The sequence below is a fragment of the Acanthopagrus latus genome, chromosome 17 (assembly GCF_904848185.1).
Source record: "Acanthopagrus latus isolate v.2019 chromosome 17, fAcaLat1.1, whole genome shotgun sequence".
Taxonomy (NCBI): Eukaryota; Metazoa; Chordata; class Actinopteri; order Spariformes; family Sparidae; genus Acanthopagrus; species Acanthopagrus latus.
This window is the reverse complement of record NC_051055.1, coordinates 3,916,165-3,926,444: the sequence shown is the minus strand read 5'-3', so window position 1 is coordinate 3,926,444 and position 10,280 is coordinate 3,916,165. Positions and strand designations below refer to the sequence as shown.

The 10,280-nt window shown below is 40.0% G+C and overlaps 1 long non-coding RNA gene across 1 annotated transcript; it reads right to left on the bottom strand.

Moving 5' to 3' along the window:
- Positions 1-6,423: 6,423 nt before the first annotated feature.
- Positions 6,424-9,521, bottom strand: LOC119006845. The gene is made up of 4 exons (XR_005070901.1): positions 9,276-9,521; positions 8,576-9,048; positions 7,352-7,527; positions 6,424-6,859 (listed from the first exon to the last, which is right to left on the bottom strand). It is a non-coding gene; the product is annotated as an uncharacterized LOC119006845 (long non-coding RNA).
- Between the last annotated feature and the right edge of the window lie 759 nt (positions 9,522-10,280).

Sequence of the window (10,280 nt, the reverse complement as noted above, 5' to 3'; positions counted from 1 at the left end):
ACAAGACTGGTCAGTTATTACTGCCTCTACTCTGCCTCTCATATCAATTATGTAATGACATGTACAATATAAAATACTATAAAAGTAACAATACATTGAAGCCAAATTAAAGGATCTGAAAACTTCCACTGTAAGTCGATTTCAGTGTACATTCAGGAACACAAACCACTGATTTTTGTACATGTTTTAACAATAGAGAACAACAACTATATTAATATGAATATGTAAAAGAACACACTCCCATGCACATATGTTTGTCGTGATGGTTATGATAACAAGTTGACAGTAGCTGAAATATCCTAATGACTGTATGTACTGCAAACCCTAATTGGATGGCCTGGCTTAGGTAAAACCTTGCAGAGGGTGATTGCCATACAACATTCTTTTATCATCTATTTTGACAGTCAGTCATAACCTGAAAAGAACAAATAACAAATAAAGAAATCTAAAACTTTAACACTTCATATACTGTTTAATTGCAGCCACTCTTTAAACAGTTTAAATCAGTACAGTGAACAGCGACACTGCGTCCAGCCAGTGTGCAGACTCAGGAAAGACATGGGGCACATGTCGATGTCCAAATGTCAGTAGTAAAGCTGATTGCCTGCGCGACTTTCAGCCTTCAAGAAATATGTTCCCTCACGGTCTCAAAAGTTTGCAGCTTGAAGTTTTGTCATGCTCTTTCACGTGATGCATCTTCAAATGTATTATAAAGTTGCTGGTGTTGAAATTGGTAATATTCACCCACCCCTCAAAATTACAGCCTTGCATACTGAACATGTCAGCGTTATACAGGTGGGGTTAAAATGTTGCCATATAGCTGACATGTTGCCAGCTCATGTGAAATCAGCATCTTTTTCACTGCTCTAAAAATGGTAATTGCCTGGGGCAGGACAGCGCAACTTCATGTGTTGCTGTTTTAAACAGCAATGGAGTATTGATTCCCAGAGTGTAACTTTAAGCAGAGCTAACAAAGCTAATTGGAAGTAGCACTGTCCCTTTTCTAAATTACGCGGTATTGGTGCATAGACTCTAGAGATGTGAATCTTCACTGGCCTCATGATTTCATTGCAATTCAGCTGTCAACAATTGAATGCAAAACAATTCTCGATGCATCTCAGCATATGGCATACTCAGTGATCTATTTTACTGCACTCGGCTACTTTTTCATCATTTAAATTCCCCTTTTGTTCAGAAAGTCCTTCCAATAATCAGACAACAGTCTACAAAATAAAAGCTGCAATGTTTCAATATGTAAACATTACAAAACAAAACAGTGATCCGTCTGCAGTGTGTTACACCTTTGTTGTAATCCACAAACAACAAACAATATTGTTTTCACATGGCAGCTTTAACATTAGGCATTTATTGACTCTGCTGCACAGAGTTGCTCAGAGTTGGACAGCGAATATGACCTCCTCAGATCGTGGCTGACTTGCTGGTCTTGCTGTAGCTGTAGCAGACAATCAACATAAGCTGCAGACTCTTGATAATGCTCTGTCTCTACATCGATGCAGAATCTCCCACATCCACATCGCAATGCACACCTCTAATAGACTCACATACTCGACTGCATTTTTTTTTTTAGCAGTACCGGCAACATTTCTGCTACTGGTATTGTAACAACTCTACTTAACACAGCCTCTGATATCAACAGGTGTCAGTTTGAAGACAAGGGACACAGTGCAGAGGTAGTTTACTGCAGCTTTGACCAGGATTTTGACTCCCCAGAACATGAAGCGGTATGCAGCTGGAAAAGAGAGAGCGAGAGAAAGAGAGAGAGAGAGAGTCTGACATCAGCTGCAGGCGTAGATGAGGCAAGCCTAGTTACTTAAATGAGCCCATCTTGCTGGAAGCTATCAAGCTAGCTAAGGCTATCATAACATATCATAGGGTCTCCCAAAGAAGGTTCAGTTTTAAGGCTTAAAGACAGAACTGCTTTTGGTTGTGTTTACATAATTGACAGATCTTTCATCTTGTTACAGCCATGTTGGCTGGTTCTTGTCTCCAGCAACACCAAAAGATGGCACCAGTGGTAAACACAAATCTAAGCCATGCAACCGAAACCCCAAACATGTCAGCAAATCCACTTATTTGAAATTCATTCAAAAAAAAAGAAAAAGAAAAAGAAAAAAAATGGTGAGCGCTCCAACTGAAATATGTAAATGTATCTAAGCTGTGGAGCTGAGATACATCACACTCTCTTCACATCTTTTCTGGTTATATACAGCATACAGCCGGAACTGCACATTTGCAGCATAAATGTCTAGTGATGGAACTTGTACTGTACAACCTTTCAGAATCATGTACAGAGAATATACAGTTAATAGATTCCAATAACGCCTCCCAGCAGCTACAGACTTGTAGTATAGAGGGAGGTCAAGTATACGGCCAGCGCTGCTCTCCAGCAGAGCTTGTTCCATTAACCCATAGCAGAGTGCAGGCAGTTAAGAAGACAATAGGGCCTGCAGCCCAGCACATGGGAAACTCAATACCACCAGGGAGACACAAAGCCAAGCATCGATCGAGCAGGAAGCCTAAGACTAAGCTTTACTCCCACCTGGACTTGTCACAGTGACAATGTCAGCAGCTGACCATCTAGTGTGGTCCAAATGCCCTATACAACACACACGACGAGAATAAAATTAGCTCTCTGAGGGATATTGGAGGAAGATTATTCAGTGTGTGTATTGTTTCTTCATGATGGATTTTAAAAATGGCAAAATAGATGGGGTTTTTTGTTTGTTTTTTGTTTTTTTTTTCACATATTTCTGTACTTAGCATACATTTTTGATCATGAAACCTTGTAAGGTATTATGTAAGATGGCTGAAAATAGTGATCATATCAAAATAGTGTGACGAAATAACAGTGTCGATGTCTAAGACAATGTACTGGGTTGCAGAGATGTCTACTGATGTAAGCACTGAGTTTCACATTGAGTCTAATACTAACACTTCATTAAAACTCGACATAAACAAAATAAAACTCACAAAAAACAATCTTGGTTTGTCTTCCCACAATCATCTCTGGTCAAAATAAATCCTCAATTCACAGAGTAAGATGTGAAAACATATTGGCTTTAAATGCCATTTTCACCCGCCGCTTAAGTCCAACAGCTTATCTACAGCTTCAGCATTTAACTCTATGGCTGATTGAGCTTCATGCTAGCAGCAGGTAGCTGCAAATCCGCTTTAATGGAAATGGAAACCCGATAAGATTTTTGAAGCCATCTTTCCCTAACCTTAACAAAGTGTTAACTGACAAAAGATAGATTCCATTATTGTTTTTATGGTTGAGATATTCTTGGCCAAAAAAATAATAATTTAGTGACAGTGACAATACATATTTGTTCAATACAACATTTTCTATGAATGTATCTGTATGTGGAAGCATTCAGAGAAAATGTTTTTTCTCATGTGGATAAAACATTGGATTCAGGCAGCATTAAAGCATATTTTCTGTTGCAAATTGGTAGTTTATATATTAAAAACATCTGTGCAATACAAGGCATTTTTTGCATCTGGCATTCATATACAACACATAAAGATAATATGTAGTTAATGTTCAATTTTCAAAAAGAAAGATATAATAATAATAAACATACATACTGGTAATTTCTATGTTTACATTTCAAGTAGAGGATTTTACGCTCCAACCATCATAGGAATTACCGCACCAAACCCTTTTAAAGCTAACTGAATATACCTGTTTTCAGGACAAAACAAAAAGACACAATAATGTGTGTCCTGTGTCAGGTACATGTAACGAAATAGAAGCCTAATTGTTTTCTTGTATTTGAAATATAACAGCATGTGTGCATATCTCAGTCCAATGACAGTCCTATTATGTCAGGTCAAACTCAATCACATGAAAATCACTGTCCTCTGAGGCAAGGGCACAGTTTTGGAATGTGATGGACGAGATGAGAAATAGCAAGTGACACCAAGATCTATTTTCTAAGCATACAGAAACTGTATGTGAGCACGAAAACACTGTATGTGTGTTATCACCGTACACTGTAGGCTCCATGCACCCTGTGTTTACTAAGCAGTGTTTACCAAATGCCGCTACTTTAAGTCTAACAATACAAAATCTTTCCAGGGAATAACATGCTTGTCATGCCACTGAGCAGCATCTGCGGGGAGTTTAACGGAGTTACTGAAAGTGAACTAAAAACACCGTTCGAATTGCAGAAATGCTGCATCTTTTTGAGCAGGGGAAGCTGATTGTTTCAACTCGTTCTGTATTTCAAACAGGCAGGCACAATGCTGCCTTTTCTTGACATTCCATTAAAGAGGCTGGCTGCAGCTTCCACGAGGAGGGAAACTGTGCTGGGCTGCAAGAGGAGAGGAGGAAGGGGGAGGAAGGGAGGAATAATGGAGATGGAGAGTTCGCTTGAGTCATAGTGCCATCTAGTGTCAGTTTAGACATCAACAGGTGCTGTCCATGTTGCTGACCACGCACACAAACATAGGTCTGATTATTAGTCCTTTGGGGGTAATCATTACATTCTGTATATATTCAAGGTAGTATGCAGTCTGAGGAGCAACCACTGCTGTTCAGCTAAAGGCCCGGCTGTCCAGATTTCGGAAAAACGTGCTAGATGAGTCTAAATGCAGGATTCAAGGGTTGTTCACAGCCCCTCCCATGTGCACAAGGGATACCAACTGGCCCCATACATACAGCTCAGCCCCTGCAGGTTAAGCATAGTAGATTGTAGAACTAATTCATCCTTGCTTCAATTTAACTGCTAAAGCAATATATGAGCTTGCAGGAGGCCAAGGGCTATGTGCAACACAGTATGTAGAGAGAAATGTTTGCATCTGTTGCCTGTGGTGAAGACTTGTGGTGCGTTAAAGTAGGTCATGTCATGCAAGGGATACAATTGGGATGTAATGGAGGTTATTGTAGTATATGCACAGCAGCACTGTTTGCTAACATAAAAGGGAGAAACTGAATCCTGGCATACATTTAAAATACATGACCAATATAGCAGAGAAACAAAGAAAAAAACATGGACTACAGTTGAACTGCTAAATCGATAAAGTGATTTTAGTAAATACTGGATGAGCCAGTCAGTGTTGTCTAGAGGCTGAAAATGCATGTGTTTTCACTTTTTTAAATGTATTTATTCAAAAAATTATGTTTCGGGTCTGCTACACGTGAAGGCAGTCAATGGCCAGCGGATGGTCATGCCAACGCTTGTCGAGTAACTACTGCCAAGATGGGGAAAAGATTAGATGGTGATACTTAAGGTAACATCTACTCATATCACTCAACACCTGAAGCCTTTGTCTCTAGTTCTGTAATGTTAACAAACTTTAGCATGACCAGCACATTGCTTGAGCGAAAGTCTCTATGGCTATTCAATGTAGACAAGTAGGCTGGGCAATATTACTGCCATGTTTCTATGAAGCGGTAAACAGATGAAAAAAAAAAAGTATGTTTTTCCCCACCAGTCTCTGAAGTTCCTCCAGTATGTGTCACAGTGATCACATTTGGAGAGAAATACTATTCTGAACGTAGAGACAGAATAGTCCTTTGGTAATGCAATGTATGGATGAAGAGTGCCTTTGATGAGAATGTCTAATAATTCCACAAATGAGATAAGGGAAGTGGGGGTAAAAAAAAACCCCAAAAAAACCACTGATCTAACAAACGAGAAAAAATAAAACAATTTGCACTAACAGGAGGGAGCCATCCAGTTGGCCATGTTGAAAATATTTCAGAAAAGCAATTATCAGGCTGTTGATGCATAAAATACATAAGTGGAACCAGGTTATTATTATTATTATCTTATTCATTTATTTATTTTTTTGTGTGTGTAAAAAGTTGACATTGCACACCAGAAATGAGAAACAAACATGCAGTTCATATTTGTATTGATGTTATTGGAAAAAGGCTTACCTTTTGTGGCCACAGGAGTGGAACCCTGTGTAATAATATCAAAGTAAGATTGTTCTGAAATTTACTGAGCCATTAATATATTTAGGAAACTGATTCGACAGAAAAAGCTTGGTACACAGCAGCAGGTACATTTTTACATAATTGTGTTGTGACAGAAGTAGCCATTACTTGATATTGTGTGGAAAGTAGAGTTAAATAATGAATTGATGTTGGTACCACTGTCGCAAAGACAGTATTAACAACATGGCCAACACTAGCAGCCTAGCAGCCCGATTTCCCTCAATTTCCCATTCACGTATACATTTTATGCAAGTCCGCACATGTGTTCTGTACTTCCATCACAAATTATCTATGGAGTCCTACTGGAGAATGTTAATATCTTTGAAACGTTTTGTGTTGTGTAATCTTCTATTTTGATTCTTTAACATATTCACTGAATCACCCTAACAAAACGTTGAGCCATTTCTCAAGTTCAAGGTGATAATCCTGCCAACATTACACAAATTTCATCTGGATTTCACAGGAGGGTTTTATTGTCTCATGATCGTCCAAATGCTTCTCCACCCCGACTGAATCTTTTGGACACGAAAAAGCTCCAATTTCATCATTTGGTAAATTGCTGCAATATATCAGCACCTTCAGCAAACTCCATGCTGGTATACAGCACATTGCCTTTATCAGCCCTTTGTGCCTGTCCAGTCTCATTGCTCTGAAATAGATCACAGCAGTTCAGCCATACACTGATGCACAGCAGAGACATTACCCTCATCACACACAAAACACACACACACACACACGCACGCACACACACCAACACACATCACCATCAGTCTTTTTGACTGGGGGGCCAGTGTTTTTCTGAGGTCATGGAAGATCAATGTTGACTCCATGGCGTAATCATCTGAGGAATAAGATTAGCATATCTTAGCGCCGATTGAGTTGTCTAGCTGGCTGCAGTGGGGAGGGGTGATTAAGGATTGATTGTCCCAGCAGGAGCAGTCGGGAAATTCAGGAGACAAGGATGGAGAATAGATGAAAAGAGAACAGAAAGACAGAGAGAGGAGAAATAGTTTGACTCACTTGTAAATGTGGTATATGAGTGTCTGTTCATATATATACATAGATATAGATATAGATATAGATATAGATATATATTAGTTAGCAAGATTAATTCTGGTTTATGATGGCTTAGATCTTATGTACTTTGGATGGGCAGTCAGTTATGATAACTGCTGACGCTGTCTGACATAAGCAGGACAATTTGGGTAATAATCGTTGCATCCAATCACAGTTCACGTTCGTTTTATGTTTCAAATCAGTGTGTCTAACCTGAGGAGGTTTGTTGTATTTGCTACCTGTCTTCTTTTTAGTCCTCCCAAGGGAAACAAGAGTGTTTCATTCAACATGTCATTTCAGCAGATGCCCAATGATGATAATGTTTACCTTCATTTGACCTTCAGCAGCTGTGTGAAATGTGACTTTTGTCCATCAGGAGTAACTGTGTTATTATGTTATTTTGCTGTCAGCAAAGTCCACAAAGTCAGAGTGGATGGACGGGTCAAGAAGACGTCAAATGTTGACCTGGGAGAACACTGTTTGCTTCTCTTTTGCATTCAGTCCTTAATCAGAAAAAGTACGTATAGATTGACTGTGCAAGCAGTTTATTATGACTCATATTTATGGTTCTTGTAAGGCAACCTCTAGTGGCCATGGGATTTATTTATGGCAGCAAAGAGGAAAACACAAAAGTCTGCAAAGGGAGGACAGGGTGAATAGACTGGACACAGATGTTTTCAGCCAATCCACAGAATAAGTGTCAGGGGGAGCTTTTTTGCATGTGGGGAGGCAAACCCTTTTAAAATGGTTAAGTCCTCCTAAATGAAAAGGTAAAAGATGCTACCTTGTTTAGTCTTGTATTGTTAAGAACCAGGAATGGGTACCTTGCTATTTTCAGTGTTTAGGTTGCTAGGTTGGAGGTTGTTGTTTCCAGTAATGTATTTGAATGCTGTAATGTACAGATAGCTGAATGGAAAAGAATGCTGCCTGAAATGTCCAGCTTACCCAACAATTTAAATCAGCTGTGTCAGACTACAAAGACTTTAGCTTGAAGCACTGTCACTGTGCTGCGTGTAACTTGAGGAGTAAAATGTTCTAATTGCTAACAGAAATGTCTGCCACAACTATGACAGCAAGATCAAGCAAGAAATATATTAGCAGTAAAACAACAACAACAAAAAAAAAACTTAACCTTGACTGGACTATATAAACACACCACAGGTCAACATCTTGGAAATACTACATGTGAATTCTGTGTCAAGGTGGATTTCGGCTTTCCATACCTTGCTTTACCCACTTTGTGCTTAGATGTAAACAACAGATTGAAAATTCTCTACAAACTCACTCCGTCACTCATTCTTTATTGTCTGGTTGTTTGTTCATAAATATTCAGAAATAAATTCCAACCTCTGACTTTAGCTGTCACAGGGGACACCAAAGGTCATATCCATGTTGTTGTCAGAGAATATAAAGAGCCCATTACTGTGTCTGTCTGAGTTGTTGTGAATAACATTACAGTCCTCTATGAGTCCTCTATGCCACCTCAGTGTGCACTTTGTGGCTTTCCACTGGGGTAAAGGTTGCATCACGTTCATCTATCGCAGCCGTTACCTGTGTATTCACACCTGCTCTGTCCAGATGCTGTTACATTTGGCCCAGATCATCAGAGTGCAACTGACAGATGCCAGGAATGATTAGATCCAGTGGATTAAGGCAGATCCTTGCTGCCTGAAGTACATACACCTCTGCAGCTCTCAGACGTCAGCCATGAAATGAGACAGACACTCCAAATGAGAGAACAGCTCAGGCTAATATCCCATTACAAATACTGTTTACTGCGTGTGTCTAGATTTAGCCTGGGTACCCGTGACTGTGTCTGGCCAGACTTTGTGTTTGAAGGAACGAGCACTGCCAGAAACATTTCCCTTGAAACCTAAAGAGACATTCCCGATGCTAGAGACAGAATGCTCCATATCTCATCCAGCCAACTCCCTGTCAGTCACGTTGGAAATCTTCCCCCTAACAAAGGCTGAGAGGCAGAAACAGAATGGCGCCTCCTATTGCTGGGATGTGCCACAGAGGCTCTGCTTGCGGCCAAAAAACAGCGAAAAAAAAAAAACATTAATTACTGAGTCCTTTGTCCTTGTGTTTTTGGATGGTTTCCCTGCTTCATGGATGCAAGTGAAAACTTTTAACTGAGTTCAACATTAAGACAATTTCACACTTTTGGATGTCAATATGATGTCAACAGTGATTACTACTAAGAAAAGCGTGTGTCATGTAAACTGACTAGGGTAGGGTGTTCCCTTACATTGTTCACCTTGCATGTTCAAATATCCACAGAATGAAAGTGTACAATTATGAAGTAATTATAGAACTTCTCCTATCCACTGGGTCAGGTATGTGGACGACACCTGCGTCAAAACCAGCTACTTAATGAGAAGTGTGACAGAATTATTCCACCACTGATGCCCTCACTACTAAGACTAACCACACATTGGAGGAATTAACATCGCTGCTACCAAGCAATGTCCTGGAAAATGTCTCCAAATTTGTTTAGAAGTCACAAGGTCACAACACACTAAAAGTAAGGAATGGCAGATATGAAAATTCCAAACATTACAGACACATCAAAGCAACTTGCTTCATAGAACAGAAGCTCTCACTTGGAGAAATAAGGACATCAACAAGACAGCACATTTGGACTTACATGAGAAGTGGTTGAAAGACTTGTCCACCCAACCAGAGAGGAATGTCCTTGCCAAAGGTCTGAACTTTGCAGCAGCTCCAAAACAGACACTGGTAGTAGATCTCATCAGAGCAACAGTCAGCCATCAGAAACAACAGGCTGGCAGACCCAGAGGCAGAACAGCAACGTTTGAATGTATCAGCAGAACTTGTTAAAGCAAAAGTACGCATCTCCAACCTCACTACTGAGGAAAGACCCTGCTATCGCTTAAAAGAGACCAGAACATCACCATCTTGCCTGCCAACAAAGGGAGATGCACTGTAGTGCTAAGAAAGGTGGACTACCACACCAAAGTCATTGTTCTGCTTTGTGATACTTACACCTATGAGACACTGAGGTAAGATCCTACCAGCTCCAAAAAGGAGGTTATCGAATATCTGCAAAAACTGGAAAAGGACCGAGGCAATGACTGGCCATTATATTACCAATTGTACCCTGGGGAAGCCATCCCATGTATCTATGGACTCCCCAAGAAACACAAGGAAGGGGCAACACTTAGACACCATGAGCAGCATCATCAACTCAGTTACCTATAACCTATCCAAGCACTTAACTAGTATCCTAACT